Source organism: Carettochelys insculpta, chromosome 2 (genome assembly GCF_033958435.1).
Source record: "Carettochelys insculpta isolate YL-2023 chromosome 2, ASM3395843v1, whole genome shotgun sequence".
NCBI classification, from domain to species: domain Eukaryota; kingdom Metazoa; phylum Chordata; order Testudines; family Carettochelyidae; genus Carettochelys; species Carettochelys insculpta.
The window spans coordinates 23,486,643-23,508,854 of NC_134138.1; the positions used below are offsets into that span (position 1 = coordinate 23,486,643).

At 46.6% G+C, this 22,212-nt stretch overlaps 1 long non-coding RNA gene across 1 annotated transcript; it reads right to left on the reverse strand.

Annotated features, from left to right (window-relative positions):
- Positions 1 to 293: 293 nt before the first annotated feature.
- Positions 294 to 21,810, reverse strand: LOC142008428 (uncharacterized). Its single transcript, XR_012644141.1, has 4 exons — positions 21,555 to 21,810; positions 8,522 to 8,609; positions 6,394 to 6,485; positions 294 to 829 (listed from the first exon to the last, which is right to left on the reverse strand). It is a non-coding gene; the product is annotated as an uncharacterized LOC142008428 (long non-coding RNA).
- Positions 21,811 to 22,212: the final 402 nt, after the last annotated feature.

Consider the following 22,212-nt stretch of genomic DNA (forward strand, 5'->3'; position numbering starts at 1 on the left):
AGGCCCTATGTGAGATCTTTGCTTGTGAGCTCCAGTTACCCTCTCCTAGGTACCCCCCTGCAGGCCCACATGTCCACCCCCTCAATATCCCCCACCATGACCTCCCCCACACATCCCCCCTCACTATCCTCCCCCACACAACCCTCCACAAGCATCCACTCCTCACCATCCTCTAACCATGAACACAGGACATGGGGATGGTGAAACAATAAAAACTGTTTAACATAATGAATGAACATACTGACAACTGTATTTTGTGTAACCAACTATATACAGTGGAGAACAGGGGCTAATTATATACATTGGGGAGGTGGGAAGGGGGGGCACCAAAACCTGAAGGGGGCAGGAGAAGGGGGAGCATTAATCCTGGGTGAGGGTGGAGGGATGTGAGCCCCGTTGACCCTGAGATCTCTTCCCACCATAGGTTTGGGGTCCCTGGAGGAGCTGGGGGCACAGGGAGGTAGGGCTGTGCGAGGGCTTTGGGGGGTAAGGTGCGGCAGCAGAGGGAGCAGCAGGGTGGGCAGTAGAAGCAGGAAGCCAGGCCAGGTGCTTTCACAGGATAGTTGTAATGTCCCACAGGTTCCCCTTCAGTTCTGCTCAGACCTCCTGCTCCCAGGCCAGGTCTACCTCTTCCACCCTGAACCTCTGCTTTGTCACCTCCATCTGGTGGCAAATGGTGGTTGTATGGCAGCATCCACCACGTGTCTCTGGATCCTCCAGATGCAGGCCCACCGTGGTGCTGGGAAGGTGGTGGCCCTCTCCGCTGCCCTTGGTGGGGTGTCTGGCCCCAGGGATGAGACAGAATTCACTTGACTCTCAGATGGTGCAGCTGTATGGATGGAAGTGAAGAGACAGATGGCATGTCAATCCCACACTAGTGCCCCGGGGGCCGTGCCCCTCACCCCCCCCCATGGGCAGCAGCCTTCCACCCCCCCATCCAACAGCACAGTGGCCCTGGGGGATCCTGGGCACTGAGAGGGGCCCTGCATATGTGGGGCATGCCATAGGCACAGTCTGGCCCAGCTTACCCAACTCCCTGTGCATGTGGCCCATGGTGCTGCCCATGGGAGCAGGTACTGAGTGTTGCCAGTGGTCGTTACTGTGTGCCAGGAGGCATGGCTGGCCTGGGTGTGTCTGGTCTAGGGCCGACGGCTGTGTGGCTAGCCTGCTGCCAGCTCTGGCAGAGGCGGATGCCATCTCCCCCTGCCTCAGAGTGTGCATCTCCCCAGGTACTTACTGGAAGGCCTCTTGCCAAGGTCTGGCAATGACCTGCTGTCTGTCACACATCTGGACTGCAACAGCACATTAATTATGAGCTCCCCATCTCAGGAGTCATTCAAGGGCAGTGCTGGCTCAGTGTCAGGCACAGTGGTTCGGCCAAGGGGTCCTGACTGTGCCTCTGTCTCAGCCTCAGGGTACGGCTCATCCACTGTGGTGTTAAGGACCATGGGTTGTGGGGAGGTGTGCTGGGGCCCAAGGAGGCTCCGTAGCTCCCTGTAGAAGGGGTAGGTGGTGGATCCTGCCCTGACCATCTGGCTGCATCCCAGGCCCGGGTGTACCCCTGCCTGACCTCTTTAATTTTGGAGCATACTTGCTCCTAGGTCCATGCATGGTGTCCCCAGACATTCAACCCAGCAGCTAACCGGGCAAAGGCGGCCGTGTTCCACCACTCTCCCAGAGTACCTCCTCATCTCTCCAAAGGCCAAGGAGGTCCTGAAGCTCCAGTTCAGTCCAGGATGGGGCTCATTTTTTTGTGGACTGGGCAGGCTCCTTTGACCTCTCCAAGGGCTCAGTGGGGGGGCCCCTATGGCTCTCATGGGGGCTGGCTGGTGGCCATGGCTCTGTTCATGGCAGCAAATGGTGGTCCTGAGAGCATGCAGCAGGAGGCTCTCTCAGCTTCCTCCTGTGGGGTTTCTGGCTCCCTGCAGCTTTAAACGTGGCCCAATGCAGGGAGCATAGAGCTCCACTGGCACTGGCCAGGGTGTCTCTGCGTGCCAGTGCCATGGAGCACTCTTCTTTCAAAAGAATGGTCCATGCAACATCTACACGTTTTTTGTTTTTTTTTCAAAAGATTCTTTTGAAAGAAGGTGCTCTTCCTGATCCAGGACTGGAAGAGCACCTCTGAAAGAAGCATCATGTTCTTCGATTTATGTTCAAAAGAACACATTTTGTGTGTAGATGCTCTGCCGGATCTTTCAAAAGTGCCCCGTCTCTTCCGGAAGACCTTGCTAGTGTAGACACAGTCTTGGAGCTAAGTAATAGTTCATCATGATAAGGGAGTGCGAATTTCTGTAAGAAATAATGTAGCCAAGATGTAGTATTTTAGCATTCATATAAGCCAAAAGGTTGGACACCCAAGACTGTGTCTACACTAGCAAGGTCTAGACCATGGGTGTCCAACCTTTTGGCTTGCCTGGGCCGCATTGAGTGAAGAGGAATTGTCTTGGGCCGCATATAAAATATATAATACAGTTAATGTATATAAATCACATAATAATGTTAAAAGTTTATGATCTTGTGGGGCCGCTTTACTAGCTGTCCAGGGCCGCATGCGGCCCACGGGCCGCGGGTTGGACACGCCTGGTCTAGACCATCCCTGATAGACATAGATGGATGGTACTGACTGTTCCTGAGTACTACACTGATAAGAAAGCAGGCTGACAAGGGAATAAGCTGACAAGGGGATGCTACAATCAGCTTGCTACCCTGGATTCATGAATGCAGGCAGAAACACTGGACCCCCTGTGCTTTGGCTTCCTCCACCATCTGTGCAACTCTTCGCCTCCGTGAGTTTGATCCTGTAAGTGTTAGGTGTGTCTGAAAGTAACCACACAGGGTTCTTGTGAAACTTTTTTTTTTTTTGTTTTGTCTTAGCTGGCTTCACACTGTTTGGGCCTGATTTGAATCCCACCTTGAGGTAAATTAGGAAAAACTGCATTTAAATCAATGGGATTATACCACTGTAAAACCTGTGTAAATGAACTCAGAATCGGGCCCCTTGAGATTTTCCCCAGACTCTAGTGTTTGAATGAACCCTGGAAAAAACAAACTTGCTCACATTGTGTGTGAAATACCATAATTAAATAGCTTCAACACAAAAGCCAAGCTCCGGCTTACTCAACACTGGCCAGATTGACTTGAAACATTTATAACCGTGCTGAGAAACTTCAGCTGATGTAATGGAACAGAAAATTTGCATGTGGTTTTGGGTTTTGTAACCAAAGTTTAGCACAGATCTTGGTTTTATTCATTATACTGGGCCCCACATTGAGGATCTCATTAAAACAAGTCCCATTGGATGGAAGTTTGCTTTTTTAAGGACCTCCAAATTTGGCCAAATCTTCATCCCAAGTGTCCAATTAATACAAAAGCCAACAAAACTAAATGGCCTGGCCAAATTCCATATTCAGAGCGGTCAGTTAGTGCAATGATCCCTTGACAATGACCGCAAAAGTCTGTCCTAATAGCACAGCTTAGTTCTCTTCCACACTCATGCACATGAGGACAATGTCTTGAAGGGCCTATTTATGCACAGTAGCTGCTCACATCAGCACATGATGGAGAAGCCACAGTCATCTTGTGAAAATGGGCTTGCAGTAAATTCAATGTCTTCCATAGGAAAGAGAGGGAAATTAGGAAAGTATGGATGGAATTTGCATGAGTGCCTCGCTTCCAGCCTTCAGCGGGGTTTACATTGTGTCGGGCCATTTAAGTAAGACTAAGGATTTGGCCCATTTTTATCAGTATCAGGATTAATGAGCACAGCTGGTCTTTCTCTCTCTCCCCTGCACAAAATTCACATGGAGTACATTTGAATCTATCCTGTCATTGCCCTCAAAGTAACTCATTCTCCTCTCAAACCTGCTTTCTGTGTTGAATGACTTGAATAAATAGAAGCTCAGGCAAGTCCTGTCCTGCCTTGTCTCTTTCACAGGAGAAGCTCAACTAATCAGTGGAACAATTTCAACATTTTTTCATATGATTCACATCAACATGGTTTTGGCCCAGAAGGGCGCTTCTGCATATATAAAATAAGCATGCAAGGTAGGAGTTAGTCACGCTTTTTTCCTTAATAGAAAAGAAAGGTAGAATGGCATGAAGATTCATGGATACTTGCTTTGATTACACAATAATACACTACAGCTGGCTTGATTTCTCTTTTTCACATTTACACTGGCTCTTTTGAGTCAACACAGTTGTGGTCAGGTACCTGATGGGCCATGCTGAGAAAGTCACACTCAGGGTGAACTGCAAGAAATAGGGCAGACAATTCCCAAGGCTGATGGTTTAGTTTGTAATTAGATTCAGAATGAAAAGAGCTTTGGCTGTTGCCCATTGGTTACTCAGAAGCCAAAACACAGCTCCTGCTGGGCAGTCCACCCCTTGACCCTCATCTAGACAGCCCAATCTAATCTGGTGAGAGGTGACTGAAAACCCATTTCACCATATGTGAGATTCTTTCTAATCCCAAAGGGTCAGACACATCTGCAAGTCAACATGAATCTCAGGTATCACCCAAATATCACACTGCCATCCAATCCTTAGTGCACAAAAGATTTCTTAGTGAAAGAAGAGGGTAATGAAAGGTTGAAAGATCACATACATACAAATGATTGTGAAGTCCTTTTATCGGGTTTATAGCAGCAATTGATAGACTGCTGGTTGAAAAAAATTTCTAGTAATTTCCAGAAGATTGGAAGGTCCCAACTCCACAGTTCAAGATGCTCCTTTTAGTTGTAAATCCACAATTCAGAGAATTAGAGCAAGAAGGAGGCAAAATAGAATTGCCTCAGGGGTCCTTTATATCCTTTGTCATATGTATGGAAATTTACTAGCCCACAGCTCTGCACATGAATAGATGCTGGCCCTGATGGTATCCAGGATCACATGAGCATGTCACATGCTATGTTTGTTCTGATGAATCACAGGAGATGGGCATTGACGGGCATTGTTTCTGAGGCACCCTCAGGAAAAATTAGCTAGCTAGAATAAATTTCTTCAGTGGCCCATTGTGAGACTAGAGTGCCCTTGACTAGCCATTAACACATGGCTGTCTAGCCCTAAGGTAAATTCTGTCTGGGTGGTGTCATCAAGGAGTACAACAAATGTATAAGATACAAGCTCACGGCCAACATTCAAAACTCCAGATACAAAGATGATACACACACATAAATAGGATAATCATAATTAGCAAATAAAAACCTTTCCATTCTTGCCATACATGATATAGTATCAGAGAGGTAGCCGAGTTAGTCTGTATCTTCAAAAACAACAAGAAATCCTGTGGCACCTTATAGACTAACAGATATTTTGGAGCATAAGCTTTTGTGGGCAAAGACCCAACTCATGCATCTGAGGAAGCAGGTCTTTGCTCACGGAAGCTCATGATCCAAAATATTTGTTAGTCTATAAGGTGCCTCAGGCCTTCTTGTTGTTTTTATACATGATATAGTTATCTTGTACTCAGCATCACATTTTGTACAGATGTCATCAGTAATGAGAGTCTCCTATAATATCTTCTTTTCACAAAGAGGACAAGGATTACTCATGATGATTAGGCATTTTAAAACACTTCATCTGCCTGGAAGCTCTATCTAGGCTAAAAGATGATGTAAAGAGAGTGATTCATAGAATCATAGAATTGTAGGGCTGGAAGGGAACTCAGGAGGTCATTGAGTCCAGCCCCCTGCCTAAAGCAGGATCAACCCCAACTAAATCATCCCAGCCATGACTATGTCAAGCCAGGACTTCAAAAGCTCTAGGGATGGAGATTCCACCACCTGTCTTGGTAACACATTCCAGTGCTTCACCACCCTCCTGGGGAAATGGTTTTTCCTAATATCCATTTTAATATCCGCTCCCTCTGTAACTTCAGATCATTGCTCCTTGTTCTTCCATCTGTCACCACGGTTTTTCTCCATCCTCTTCAGAGCCCACCTTTGGAAGTTGAAGGCTGCTATCAAATCACCCCTCACTCTTTTCTTCTGCAGACTAAATAAGCCCAAATCTTTCAGCCTCTCCTCGTAGGTCATGTGCTCCAGCCCCATAATCATTTTTGTTGCCCTCCACTTAAACTGCTCCAATGCATCCAGATGTGACCTCACCAATGCCAAATAAAGGGAGTAATAACTTCTCTAGATCTGCTGGAAATGCTTCTCCTAATGCACCCCAATGTGCTGTTCTGCTTCTTGGCTACAAGAGCACACTGTTGACTCCTTCCTCTAAAGCCAATACAATCCTGCTTTTTAATAATGTCTTATGTTCAGGCTCTGATCCCAAAAAGTTGAGGGGACTTGAGGGCACCCAGAATGCTCCCAGAAACATGTATTTTTGGTCCTTTCTGTAGATATATTTATTTTAAGAGACTGATATCTCTATTAGGAACAGTCATACCTAGAAGACTCTGCTGAAATTGGGGTCCCATTATGTTAATCGCTGTACAAACATAAAGCAAGGGTCAGTTCTTGACTCGAAGAGATCACAATCTAAGTAGACAAAACAAACAAAAGGTGCAGGAGGGTAAATAACTTGCTCAAGGTCTCAGAGTAAAACTGTGGCAGAGCCAAGGACAGACTGGAGAGCACCTGAGTCCCAATCCAGTGCCCTATTCTAGAGAGCAGAACCCAGTTTACAGACAATGGCTGTGGCTACACTAGCCCCCACCTTTTGAAAGGTGTTTGCTAATGAGCCACCTTGGCTGACGCTAATGAGGCGCTCTCATGAATATGCAGTGCCTCATTAGCATAATGGTGGCTGTGCACATTTCAAAAGTGCTACTTTCAAAATGCACACTGCTTGTGTAGAAAGGGCCCTTTCAAAAGGACCCCCTGGACTTTGAAAGCCCCTTCTTCCCATCTGGTTTTGGGAAGAAGGGGCTTTCAAAATCTTGGGGGTCCTTTCGAAAGGCCCCCTCTACGGAAGCAGCGTGAGTTTTGAAAGTGGCACTTTTGAAATGCGCATGACAACCATTATGCTAAAGAGGTGCTGTACATTCATGTCAACGTCTCATTAGCATCTGCCAAAGTGGCTCATTAGCATACTCTTTCGAAAGGTGGGGCTAGTGTAGCCACTACCCATGTGTTGTGTTTATGGAGTAAGTAAGTACTTCACACATCACTGAAGCGCACCTACCTCTGGCTGGGAATGTGGCATCCTATGCAAACAAACACCAATGCACAATAGTTGGGACCAAGAAATGAAGACTATTTAGCCAACTGACGTTTAAAAGGAAATCCCTTTTCACCAGCAGTGATCTAAATTGAAAACGACAACTCTATTTTAAGTTGGCTTGTGACTGAAGAAAAATGCAGAGCCCATCTTTTCCAGCCAAGAGAATTCAATTGCTTCTTTCGGAAAAATTATTTGGTGTTAAGCATGTCTGAAAACAGCGACAGAGAGGTAGCCGTGATAGTCCATATTCTAGCAAAACCAACCAGCAGTCATGCAGCACTTTAAAGACTAATAAAATAATTTATTAGGAGATGAGCCAAGGCTATAATCTGAAGAACTGAGTCTGTCCCATGAAAGCTCATCACTTAATAGTGTTTAAAGTGCTTCATGACTTCTTTTATGTCTGAAAACAGCTGTGGAAGAGGTTTCCAAATGCATTAAATGATGCGTGATATTACAAGGCTCCATCTTAAAGGTGATTCTCCCATTTGTATCACAAGGGAAGAGAATGTCGGCAGTGGCAGGAACCATTTTGCCTGAGAGCTGGCTGGTCACTGCTCGTGTCACTGGAGGCAGGCATAATACAGGGAAGAGTTTAGTCTGAGGGAGTCTAGTCTGGCAAAGAGGGTCTTTGCCCATGAAAACTCATGCTCCATAATATCTGTTAGTCTATAAGGTGCCACAGGACTTCTTCATGTTTTTGAAGATACAGAGTAACTCGGCTACCTCTGTGATACCAGTCTGAGGGTGTGGCAGTGATGACACATTCAAATGTCTGCCCTATCAACTTTTGATGGTAGTTCCTGTGCCTACCGTGGTGACGATGGGTAATGGAGAATCAGGGTTCGATTCCAGAGAGGGAGCCTGAGAATTGGCTACCACATCCCAGGAAGGCAGCAGACGCACAATTACCCACTCCCGACCCAGAGAGATAGTGGCGAACATTAAAGTGACTTTTGATTCAGTTGATAGGTTAGCACTTTAGTTCACGCAGAAATAGTTTGGATCCCTTATGTTATGCTAAATCTGGTGAGAGCTTCACACTGGAAATGATGGGAGAACCAGTGTTGTTTCACAGCTCTCCACTCATTCCTATAGAACTGCATGTATGTGCAGGTATGTATTCTCATCCTGGAACTACTCTATGAAGCTATAAACTAGATGCTAGGACTTACTGCCCCACAACTCAGAACCAAGGTTGGTCAAGACTATACTGACAATGCTGCCTTGCTTGTGAAACCAAAGAATTTCAGTTTCATGCTTCAAGGCTTCCAAGATACTGCCTGTAAACTGGCTTAAACATCAATTGGTGGAAGTCCAAACCATGTAATTTCACAGCTGGGCCACTTACTTTGGCAAGAAGCAGAGTTCAAATGCACACAGCAGACCAGATGTCCTTCAGTGATGATATCTCACTCCCTTCTGCATGAAGTCCATGACTTGCAAATGAATGAAAAAAAGTATTTACATTGACAGAGGTCAGGATCTGTCAAACTTGTTTACTACCTACATTGCTATATGAGCAACCAATGTGGACAATCAAACCTGAATTAGCTAGAGGTATTTCATACGTGCTATCAGTTCCAAATCTTGAGTATCAAGTGACTTCCTTTGTACAAAATGCCACAATTTGAAAAGCTATGCCCTTCATTCAGTCACTCACTGAGTTCAAAAAAATGGCTCTGTAAGCTCTTTAGCCATGTCACCAGGGTGAATAAGAGCACTTCCGCATGCTCTGCTATCCAACTCTCAATTTTTATGTAAAAGGGTGCATGCCCTGACTTACCTAATGTTGCCCTTGAGGCTGCACCTGAGAATCATGAATTCACAGGATTAAGTCAGAAATGGGACCTTCGCTATGCAATGCGTGGTGTGATGCCTCAATCATGGTCGCTTCGGGTGGTGCAGCAGTGCTTAGCAGATGACACGAGTGTTATTGTAGATGATGTTGACATAATTGTGGAGAAAACATGTTTACCAAATAATATTGCTAAGCCATTTGATAGGACTTGGCATGTCTAAAACATTGGAGTTTCTTCCTACGTCTGTCTCTTTAGTGTCTTTTTAGGATGGGGTCGGAATCAATTTGGGCTAGTTGGAAATTGAATCAGATGTAGAGCTTGGACTTTTCTAGAGACAAACCCATTTAAGGAAATTTACTCTTAGCCTGGAAATCCAGCTTCCTAGAACTTTGTGCATGATGGTTACTGGTTCCCAGATTCAGTGCTTCCTAACAGAATATTTTCACTGCATATTTTAATCCTCCAAACCTCAGGTCTGTACATCTCTGTGTACTTTGGCTGATCTGAAAGCTGGATCCAAATTTGAATGCTTGATTCAGACCAATTTCACGTAGTTAGCAATAAAGAACAAGGGGAAAATAAATGTAGAGGATTAGTTTTGCATTGATGGAACCATCTTATGTTAAGATGCTTTACAAAGTCTTCCAAGAGGTGTCAGTTTTTTCAGGTTGATGGGGACTGATATGAAGACAAATTCCAGTGAGGTGGAACATGTTACGTCTATTGTATTTTACCTTTACCTTGCCATTTGCATGTTCAATATTATTTTACATGCTTACTCTTAAAAAGCTTTGTTTGAAAGATATCTTTTCATTAGTACCTTGCCTTTTGAGTTCTAGCCCACAGCAATGGCTGGAGGTGGAACTTGCCTTGGAAAATGTCCAGCGGGAAACCACATAACAGTGAAGGCCCATATTGTGAATGGAAGAGATACTCCACCATCCTTTTTGAAAGAGACTGAGTAAATTGTCTCCCTGGCATTAATCCTTCCTTCTTCCAGACTCTACAGTGAGTGCTCTACAGGCCCTTGCAAGGTGGAGGGAGGAAAGAAACCAGGCTAAAGGGAAGGAGTAGCAGCAGAGAGCAGGCACGATTCACATTTTCTGTCTCAGTTCTTTAAAACCCGCTCTTTCCTGGAGCTTGTCCTCACTGTGGCCTCAGGGACCACCAAGGGCTAGATGTATTTCCAGATAATATGTCTCCAATATCGCCATGAAGCCAAGGTCTCAAGGGAGCGGTGCTAGGGAGGCATAGGATCTTCATATGGATGACACTGGGCCTGCTATAGAGTAGACGGCAAGTCTCATCTGCTAACACATATGACAACTACAAACTGCCTTTTTGTCACTACAGTTTCACCTTGTTAGTCACAGTATGTCAGATAAACCAAGTCAAGAACACAACTTTTTTTTTTTACCTTCCTGAAAGGGCAGCCTATGTATCACAGCCATACAGAACTGCCACCCTGGCTTTAGAACCTCAGTGTGACTGGTCCATCCTTATTTCCAGGAGGCTGTGGGGATGTGGGGACTGGTCATGGTGCATATGAAGAGGTAGTAGCAAGTACAACCTGGCTGTGAGATGGGATGCTCTGAAGATGACTGATATCTCCTTTTGGCAAGAGGGCTGCTGCCCCTGCCCACAGCATTGAACCTAGATCACAGTTTAGCTTGAGTCTGTCACTGGCTTTGCACTACCAGAGCACAGGTTTTTAGCTGAGGCAGCAGAGAGTACTACATTTAGATCAGCCATCTCAGGTTCTAGTTCCTCTTCCAACAACCCAACCAGAGGTGCTGTGTTAAAAGTATCAGAGCTGAGATTAGAACTCTGGCTTCCCATCACCCAGGCTTGGGCCCAAATACCAGTCATGGCTCTCTGAACATGCTCCTGCTCAGCTGGGGCCACATGGCACTGAGTCTGATGCCTTTTACTGGAAACTTCTGCTGTGGGTGCAACTGAGTGCAAGTTAACAGGTAGTCAGAGGCTGGAACAGGACAAAACTTGCTGCACAGTATCATTGATATCAAGTTTGTGTAGCTTGTCCTCACCCTTGTTTCAATCAACATTCTGATCTCCGTTACACCTGAGCGCATCCTGTGCAACTTCACTGAAATCTGTTGAGTTATTCTGAATTTACAGTGGTGTAAATATGTTTTCATAGCTTACTATAGCTAATGAATTGCAGTGTCTGACTCATAAGGAAAAATGACTGTGCAAGCTCAGATGAATAGCTTGGCTGCAGTCAGCAAGCAAAGAGCCTCTTTTTCACTCCCACAAATGCTGCAAAGATTTTGGTGTGCAAATGAGCATCAGTGACTTGGATCATAAAACAGACACGTCATTTAATCAAAGACCCAAATTATCTTAACTTGCATGTGCATGTAGAGAGTCCATAAATTATGACCCTATATAATAAATGAAGCTTGCAAAAGTTACCTAAAGTGTCCTGTCAGTCTGGTGTTTGGGATACAAGTCTGGAGTGACCCCTGTGACTTGAGTTCTGTTTGTACGTTGGTGTGGCTGAAAGCAGAATTTACCCTGTTAACTTTGATCTGCAGGCCTGCTGACTGGGGGGCGGGGGGCGGGAGGTGAGTTTCCCCCAGGCCTAGCATTTCAAAGAGGCCTGGAGCTCCAGCCACTACAACTGCCATTTCTTTGGCGATGGTAGCTGGAACTTCAGGCCCGTTTGAAGTGCTGGCAGTGCTACTTCACTGCTCCAAGGTGTGTGTGTGTGGTGGCGGTGGTGGGATGGGGGTGGGGGTGGGGGGAAAGGAAGGCAGGGCTGCTGACTGCCTTAGGCCCCACCCCTTTTACCCTTGGCCATGCCTCTTCTGGAGTACAGAGCCAGGGCCCCCTTGCATCCTGCCCCAGGGCTCATGGTGGCTGTTGCCCCACTGCTAATCTGTAACCATCACATAACAGACAGTGCAATGTGTCAGATTTTCTCCGGTGTACTTTTATGTGTCCCAGAATTGCTGCTGCAGCTCCCAATGCACGTGAGAGGGGAGAATGTGAAAAAATGGGCCTTTGAATATTTCCCCTTACAAATAAAATGGTCCAAGCCCCTTAAAATAATTTTTTCACTACAGTGTCCCCGTATGGCTGGGTCTACACAGAGAGGTACTGCCAGCAGCTTCTGGCTAACGAGCAGTCTCACAATTTCAAATGACCACTCATTAGCATAATCAGGTGGCTAATTAGCATGGCCACACGAGATCTCATTGCCAGCAGTAAATGGGCCATGTAGACGTGTCTCTGCTGGCAAAACCCCCGTGTCACCAGCCCCTTATGCCGGAAAAAATTCTGCTATTATGCTAATGAGCAGCCATTTGCAATTGTGAGACTGCTCATTAGCATGAAGCTGCTGGCAATACACCTCCGTGTAGACCCAGCTTATGTGTCTATTAGCATCTTTCTGTATCTAACAGGTGTCTAGTATTCCTTTCTCAGTGGCAACACTACAAACACCATTATTTGGGTACAGCAATTCGGTATTTATTTGTTGTTTGGTGAGTGCACACAAAGTTTCTAACATTTTAAAAGTTCTCCCCGAGTGTAGAAATTCTCATCTCGAAGAAAGTTGGAGTAAGGCCACTGTACCACAGGTCTATTACAATGCTCAGTGTTTGTCGCAACAACCAACTCACGGTCCCGGGCTGACAGGAATAATTGCTAACCATGTGCAATCTGTGTAATTCTAGCCAAGCTATGGCCTGTTCCTCATATGCTTATGGGACTAAATTCTAGTCCAGTGGTGCAGGATTACTTCCCACACACAACAGCCCTCCGTCATACACAAGCAACATTCAGTTGCATTAGAAGTGTGTCAGGCAGAAAGCCAACATAAACCCACACTTCCCGAGCGCCAGGCTGAGGAACATTGCCAGCCATACAGCCAAGTGGCTGCTGGTCTAGAAAGCACCCTGCTGGAGATTATAATGTGGCAGCTGCTCAAACTGGTGATGACACAGGGTTCAGTATGTTATTCATGAAAACAATTGCACAAAGATACTTATAAGGCTGGCCTGGGACGGAGTTTTGTCTTTGACTCATGGATAAATTTTATAGAGTCACCAGCACTAGTTTCTTCCCTTTCAAATAGTGTATTGATTCAGAAGTTTGAGAATCAGGGGCAGTAATAAAAAACAACATATTTTGCCCTGATTTGCACCCCAAAGAAGGACCCACATGGGGGGAACTGCAGAAGGAAGTTTTTGCATCACTCTTCTATTAAAGTCTACACTGGCTTCAAATTCACCTCTTTTTCTGTCATGTACACATAGGCTACGTCTACACTAGAGAGTTTTGTAGACAAAACTGGGGTTTAGTCAACAAAACTCATGGAGCATCTACACAGAAGATGTGTTTTGTCAACAGAAACTGTTGACCAAAAGCTGTTTATGTGCTCCGGGAGGCCCTTTTGTCAACAGAGTGGGTCAAAAGATCAATCTGCTTTTAGGTGTAGACACAATCTGTCTACAGAAGTTTTGTCAGAACATCTCTTCTGACAATAACTTCTGTAGACAGATGCTTCTAGCAGAGATGTAGCCATATAGGCATGGGGTGTAATAAGGGTGTGACACACAGGAATACTAGTAAGCGACTAAACTTTATTCCTTGGCCATAGTTAGGGTGTGGATGAGGATTACATATGTGAATTTCCTAGTCACAAAACAGGAGACTGCATTCATTAATTCTGTGGTGCCTAGCCTGTGCATGTGTGTCTCTGTGTGCAAATGTGGTGTATAATATGAATCCCTCTAGTTTGTGTGGCTTTATGCTTATTTCCTCTCCTTTGTTTGAGACCGAGTGTAGCTTCAAACCAGGTTCTAACTTGTGCTTTAACATTGATTTAATTGTGCATTTTGCAGGCTGAGCTTAGAATTGTTTCTGCTCCCAACCCAGGTTTCAAAGCCATGAAGACCATCCCTTCCCCATGCTATAAGTGAAAGCTCACAAAAAGCAGAGGTCTCTTGAAGTGGTTGCTGTTAGGTGGCATGAAGGCAATCATATGAAATGCATAACGGTTTCACATAGTTCTAAGTGCTATACAGTCAAGAACATGTCATCTCTCCAAAGAATCTGACACTTTGGCAATAGATAATTAGCTTGTGAATGGTACAGGAAGAAGATACCACCTCGTTTAGAGATATTGCTATATTCTACATTTTCATGTGGAGCAGAGGTCGGCTAGCAAATAGGAATTTGGGCTCTAAAATCCATTATATGTGGGGTGCTTTCATGTGCCAGAATGCTGGCTGAACATTTGCAGAGTTTGAAATTTCCAAAGCCTAAATGGAGCAACATTTTTACAAATTTTTTAAAACTTCCTCCATTTTTAAAGCAGCTGTGGAGCCTCCCAAAACTTTTGTGAAATTTAAATACTGATGATGATCCAAAAAACAGAAAAAAAGGAAAGAAAGAAAAGAAAAAATAGCCCCCACCCCAGTCTCTTTTTGAAACAAACAAACAAACAATGCTAAGTTAGTGCAGCAGCTGTTTTCTTGCAGGGGCTCAGAGCAGATACCCAGGTCTCTGCAAGGCTAATTCACATTGATCCATCATATCAGACTATGTATCCTTGTGATGACTGCATAAACCCCACAGTGATTAACCCTGGGTTAGCAGGGTCCTGTGCTTAGTTAGGCCACTGAGTGGCAATGGATGAGTGGCAGGCATAACTGATACTTGCATCCAGGTAGACAGGAGCTAGGTCTTTAAAAAGGAGCACAGGGTAGTGGGCTGGAAGGCCAGGGAAGAAACCCAAGACAAAGGGAGTTTCTTCTCTTATGTGAAAGGCACAAATCTGGGATCAGATCTAGAGGGGCCCGACACTGGCAGAAGACGGGGGGAGTGGAAGGGGGCGGGGAAAGACTGAGCTCTGGAATAGAAGTATGGAAGATGTGTAGTCATTAGGTTCAACCTGAGCAACAAGGCCTGATCTAGGAGGGCATGGGACCTGGAAAGGAAGCCTGGCAATGGAGAGTGTCAGGGAAGGCTGCTAGAGGCAGGGCAAACCCTGGATATGGACTGTCAGTAGGCAATGGCTCTCACCGAAGCAGGCCTGATGGAGGGTTTGTTACAGAGCTGACACAGAGAATACCAAGGCAGCAGGGATGAAAGGTACCTGCTGTGGCAATCCCGACAGAGCTTTTGGTATACAACTGGGGATTAACATGGAACGAAAACTACCTGAGATGACGCTGTTTTGAGTGCAACGAGAGGAAGAGGTTGGGTGAGGAACTGGAGGCAGGGGCTTTAGTGGCCACAAGGAAGAGGGGCTGAAGAAAGTGAACTTTGGACATTACTTTACATGTACCTTGGACTGTGAGACCCAAAAGAGATGTTCATTTAAACAGGAAATTTGCCCACCAGAGGCCAGGACAGCTGTCACAAGGGAAGACTAGGTAGGAAGGGAGTCGCCACATGACACCTGGCTGTGAGGAGGTGCTCTGGAAGTAGGCAATGTTCCCTCTCATTTTTTCCAGCCATGTGCGAAATGAATTTTCTTACGTGTACGGATGGGCAGCAGGTATGCTCGGCGGAGGAAGGCAATGTCTTCCCAAACTGCCTAACCTGGTGCCACCGATGCTCCACTGGGGGCTGTGCTGTGCTGCCTGTCAGCTCCCTGGAGCTCTGGCATTGGGGAAGGCTGTAGCTGCCTCACCCATCAGCTCCCCAGAGCTCTGGAGGTTGGGGAGGATGGGGGGCAGTGGGGGAGCTATGAATAGGGGCAGTGATTACATAAAGCTGGTGAAAGGGAGCCGGGGTCCAGGTGGGGGACGCTGGATGCAGGGAACAGTGGGGAAGGCAGGGGCATCAGGTACAGAAACAAAGGTGGGGTCAGAGGGTCCAGATGGGGGCAGCAGATACAAAGGGGAAGTTAGTGGTCTGATTGATGATCCTGTGCCTGGGCTCTGTTCCTGGCCTGGCACACAGTGTCCTGGCCCCACGCCCAGGGCTCCACTTCTGGTTCCCATGCCAGCTGGCTGCCAGTTGTTTCCAGGTCTCTGCTCCTGGCCTCATGCTGGGGCTTGCTCCTGGTCCCATGCCCAGAATCCTGGCTGCCAGCCTCACACCTGCTACTGGCCCTGCACCTGTGTTTCTGGCTGCTACCCCATGCTTAGGGGCCTGGTTGCTGACCCTATGTCTGCCCCCCTGTGGCCCCATCCCAGTGGGGTGCCCTCTCCCAGAGACACAACAGTGCTCCTGGACCAGCTTAGGAAGAGTAGACATGGACAGGAGTAAGGGGGCAGGATTTAAGCATCGCCACTAGTAAAAGTGTCCAAGAACTGCTGCAAGTCACCCTTGCTGAGCATGTGTATGGCTGTAAAAATTAAGTGCATGGCTCAGAAGGAACCCTGGCAGAGACCCCATTCCTTCACCGTCCCCTGTGCCTGACACCTGCATCTGACACGTCGGCACTCACGCTGGTAAATCATTATCCCCACCGGGAGTCCAGGCCACTTCCTTTACCACTCTGATGAGGAACATCAGGGGCTTCAAAGCATGGAGTGGGAAGGCTCTGGTTAGAGGGAGGGTGGTCCTGGGGCTTAGGGCAAGGTATGAAACCAACGAAGGGGGAATCCTGAGATGAGAGGCTAGAACTGGAGCTATGGGGCCATCTTGGTGTTGGAGGGAAGGGAGCTCTGACCCCCAGTCAGGGTAGCCAGGAAGGAAGGAAAGAAGGAAGGAAGGAAGGGAAGCCAGTCTAATTTGGGGAAGTCTGTGTTCTGCTGTGGAGTGGGGAGTGAATTGGGAGGATACTGAAAGGAGCTTGGCTCTGGTTGCAGAAAGGAGATGAATTCTTGGCTGGAGCTAGAGTGGAACACATAGGGGATGGGAAAAGAGGACATTCTTTTCTTTCCAGGTTGCCCCACCACTGCTCTAAGCTCTACAACTCTCTTGCAGCAGACACTTTCACACACTACCTGTCATCTGGCAAGGATGCAGTTTCCCTGTACCATAAGCCCCTTGAACTGGAGCAGCAGCCCCCACCGATACTGTATGTTATTTCAGGGTTAGAGCCCTTAGGTTATCAGATTGAATTTACTGAAGATACAATGGCAGCTGCCTTGATGGAGAATAGCAAGAAAGTTTCAGTTGAAGACTCAGGTTTCATATGAAAGTTACTGTATTAGCCACAGCACTGCTAGAAAGAATAAAACAGACTGAGACACTTAGGCATGGGAAGAAGGGACGGAGGTGGTGCTGGTGCACCCTCCAGATTTTGCACCCTGCACTGGGATCCCTGCCTAAGGCCCTGCTGCTGCCCAGGGTCCCAGCCACCAGCTCCAGGGAGTCTCTGCTTCCATCCCCACAGCCTCGGAGGTTCCTTCCCACTAACCCTGCAGGTTCCACTATCAGCCTGGGGATCCTGGCTGCTATGGTCTCTACTGCTGCCCAGAGTGCTGGTGGCCCAGTTGCAGGCCTAGGCCCAGACTGTTGGCTTCACACTCAGGGATCTGCAGCTGCTGCCTTCTGTGGCTGCAGCCTGGAGCAATAAGAGATGCAGGTGGGTTAAAGGGTGGGGGGTGGTCCTGCAAACCTAAAAATTGTTCCAGTGTCTCTGCTCAGCGTCCTTGTTCTCCAGCTCAATCTACTGGGCTATAACAGGCTGCTAGCTGAGTGCTATTCTTCTCAACCTTTGTTTGGCATAGGCTGCACTATCAGTAAGGCAGAGTCTCTGCTTGTCTGCCAGTGACACTTTACTCACATTCCCAGGGCCCTACTGTTTCCAAGTGTTAGGCTTTATGGGATTTTGCTTTTCGCTCAGGGGCACAAAGAAAACTGTGACAGCTCCTTACCTAGTGTCTCAGTGAGGCAGACATTGAGGGTACAGCTACCCAGGGATAAAAGCCCCATGACACAGCTGCCGCTGTCTGGGTTAATTGGCGTGCTCTTGTGGGGCTAAAAACCTCTGACCTAGGAGGAGTGGCTGAGGGATCCGGGCTTATTTAATTTTCGGAAGAGAAGACTGAGGGGTGATTAGATGGCAGACTTCAGCTTCCTGAAGTGGGTTTCCAAAGAGGATGGAGAGAGGTTGTTCTCTGTAGTGATGAATGGCAGAACAAGGAGCAATGGTCTCAAGTTACAGTGCGGGAGGTCTCGTTGGATATTAGGAAAAACTATTTCCCCAGGAGAGTGGTGAAGCACTGAAATGAGTTACCTAGAGAGGTGGTGGAATCTCCATCCTTAGAGGATTTTAAGTCCCGGCTGGACAAAGTCTTGGCTGGGATGATTTAGTTGGGGTTGATCCCGCTTTGGGCAGGGGGCTGGACTCAATGACCTCCCAAGGTCCCTTCCAGCCCTAGGATTTTAGACTTTGACAACAACTTCTGGGTAGATGTTTGGGCTCAGGCTGGAGCCTGAGCTCTACGACCCTCCATCTTCACAAGGTCCCAGAGTTCTGTCTCCAGCTCGACTCTGAATATCTACACAGCAGTGCTGTAGCCACTGAATTTAAGCCCTATGAGCCCATGTCAGCTGACTTGTACCCCCTTTTATCCCCTTGTAGACATACCTGAAGGCACTTTGCCACACAATTGAAGTCAGCTGTGCGACAGAACATACAGGAGCCCGATCATAGTATTTGTCTGATGGATGAAGGGCAGAGATCCCACCTTCCTCAGAGGAACCCCACAAGTCAATATTTTCATTTCAACAAGCACTGGATGCTGAACAGTTCACCCTGGCAGGAAACACCCCTAGCTTACTGCCCTGTTGTTAAAACACGGGCATTGTGTTGAGGAAAGAAGGACAATGTTTGCTTTAAACACAGCTGCAAACATACCTGAACGTACAGGTTAGGTCTTCAGTCTGACGCCTGTTACCAAAACAGGGACATTACAACAGAGGAAAAAATACAACTTGTATTTCCATTTTTTGTTTTAACTGCAGCTTGCCAGCCAGCTGGGGCAGGACTGTGATGTTTTTAGCTTGGCAGTACCAAAGGTAAATCCCTCAAAAAAGTAAATAAATACATATAGTCAGGCTAAACAATTTGAAAAGCCTCTAAAAGGCAACTGGAAGGAGGCCTCTTAGATCAAAAGGCAGTGGACTCACTCAGGTGCCTAGCACAGGGCCTTGGTCCATGTATAGGGTTTGTAGGCACTGTAGTAAGTCAAATGATACTGTAATAATATCATCACGTGAGTGACATTGATCCATGAGCAAAAGAGGCCCTTGGGCCTGTGTATCATCTATGTTTAATTTTGAAGGTGTAGCAGATTTACTGTGGTCCTCCTGTGCATAAAGAACACTTAGATCCCCCACATTTTTGGTGGGGGCAGGGACACTGGAACAGGAAGAGCTGGGGGAACATCCTCCTTTGTAACATGGGTGTAGTAGCCTCAGACAGATATGGCGCAGTGGAGGCAGTGGCTGTGCTTCATGGTGAAGGAGCTGATAAGGTGATCATCAGCTCCTCCACAATGAAGTGCAGCCCCTGCTGATGCCAACAGCTTCTTCCCAGAGTGGGGCTGAGATAGGCCTTAGTCCTCCCTTACCAGCGCCCCCTGTCCCCTGCTCATCCTCTTCCCCCACAGCTTCCACTGACACTTCACAAGTCATAGTCGTCATCATGAGCAACAGTCCCTTGAACTTTGATTTTTAGGGCTCCTTAGGCAAATGAGAAGGCCGCAGGCTCCTTATAAGATGATCCCTGTTGTCTTCAAGTGTGCGGTATCAGTGCCCCATTTCCTGATGAGTATCTTGAGAATATCATTCAAACATTTCATTTGGCCTCCCCATTTCTCTCCCTCTTTAATGAGTTGGCCATAGAGCTATTGTTCTGGTAAGTGTGTATCAGGCATGCACGCACAGTGCCCACTCCACGTCAGCTGGTGCAGGATCATCAGAGCCTCGACACTGAAGACATTGGCTTCTGTGAACATTGACACCAGTGCAACATTCCTCCCACTTTACGTTGAGGATTTTCCAAAGAAAACATTGGTGCTGACTGTAGGATCAAAGTCTGGACGCCGTGTCGAATCAAACAGGAAGGTTTATTACATACCACGCTGGCGGAGTGCCACCTTGTCTGTCAGGCTAGGCTCAGTGAAGTGCTGTCAAGCAATAGGTTACAGGTGATTATATAGGATATCAATGGGCTATGAGAAACAATGGGGTGAGAGGTCCCATGCCCCCGGGTAGGTGCTGGCAGAAAGACATGATGAGCACAATAAGCCAATAATCTAAAATGTTACACAATGACTCCATCTGTAATTTACATGAAACATTTTAGGTAATACACAAGTGTCTTTTTTATTTAGTCATCTGTTTAAATAACATGCTTATGTATTCATAGGAGTAATGATGCCTTTGTTCGATTGGGTGTGATCCACAGGTCCATATCTGAAGGAGTTAAAATAAACCAAAGAGAATACATAACAAACATCACTTATTTGTAACACATTGTTCTTGTACCTGGGGCGCTGGGTTAGTGAAGTAGGGAAATGTCTTGTAGAGAACACTGAAAGGGAGGAGGGTTTCTCATCCTTGGCAGCTCAGGTTTGTCTCACAGCCTCTGGACTTGGCCTTGGAGCACAGTTGCTGTGGTTATCATCTCTTTCTCCAGACTGTGAGAAAGCTATGGCCTTGCTTGTAAGTTCCTTCTCAAACTAGCTGTATTTGTGAACCATGATACATGTTATGAGTTAATTAGGTCTTATACCAGCTTATGAAATTTGGGCATAAAAGTGAGGATTCTTAACAGAAACCATAATATGCATCAGGAACTTGGGATTTTCACCCTACACTGGCATTCCAAGTGTTTTCAGGTGTTTTCTGTAGGTCACCCAAATGTCACAACCATAGAAAAAATTGGGGATTACCACTGCTTTATAAATTAAAAGCCTCCCTCTCTCTCCCCACACATATATGCACAATCATGATTTGGGGTGCACTATCATGGCGTCTGAAGGTCTGACCCCGGATTTTTGATCTCTCGAGCTTGGCATTAGTGGGCTCCCTTCTATCACTTGGAACTAACGTCATAGTTAACTTCAAAGTTAGGCACTACATTGAAGTAGCCAGCAGAGAGTCTATACATATTTTCCCTTACCTTGAAGTTAACACCAAAGTAGGAAGCCCAACTTTGAAGTCCTTACTTCATTCCTGGGAAAGGAGTAGTACCCTACTTCAAAGTCGGGTGTGTGTAGATGCTCAAATTCAAAGTTGCTTACTTCAAAGTTGTACTTTGAAGTAAGCAACTTCAAAGTTAGTTTTGTAGTGTAGACACAGCCCTTGTGATTGAATTTAGGAGGCTAGGGCATTATGTGTTAAGAGACATGATCAGAGACATCCCATAAAACAAAGCATCATGTAGAACATAGGAGGCAGCCAAGTCATCTCTGTGGCAGGCCAAACACCGAGGCTGCTGGGCTCACTAGGCAATAATAGCTGGAAGTGATGAGAGGAGGGAAGAATAACAGGATGCGTTGGCAGCAGTGCTTCCAGCTTCCCTTAGCTGAAGGGACAAAGGCCAACCCATCACTCTGGATGCTAGAGGCAATTATGTTGGTGAAACACTCAACTGAGCATAAAGAGAAGGAAGGCTAGTCCAGTAGTTAGAGCACTCACCTGGCTGTTGGAGACCTCAGTTCAACTTCTGCTCTCCCCACACATCTCCGTGACACTGGGTCAGTTATATAGTCTACCTGTGTCTCAGTTCCCCACTGGAAATTGGGCTTGGTGCCAAGTGAAAAGTGCCTCTCCATGGCCACTGCAGCTCCAGCAAGCACAGCTGGGAAAGGGGTGCATATTCTCTGGCTGGGGCAGGTCCAGGTTCATTTGCCCTCTGTGCACCTCAGCCAGTGTGAGGAATGCAGCAAACTGAGCATTTCCCCCTCACTTCCTGACAATTAGTGCCATTGCCGTATATATCGGGGGTGCGGGGAGGGGAGGAGCTTTGGATTTGTTGTGAAAATAAACAAATTTGAGGTGATTTTGGTGGCTATGTAAGTTTCACAGATAGTTATATTCCTCATGACCTCCTGGCCACAGCCGCCAAATGAGAAGCGGAAGGGATAAGACACTGCACAGCAGAAATAGAACTGCACAGAGAGGGCAAACACAATTATTTTGTAACAGCAACGAAGGGTTTGTGACTGAAAAGTTTGTGACTGTCACTTGAGGAGAAAGTAAAGATCTGGCAAACAACTGATAATGTTGCTTTAGTGCTTTGTCTTTGCTTTCTCCTCCTCTCTCAAGACAGAATCCAGGTGTTTGCATTCTGGGA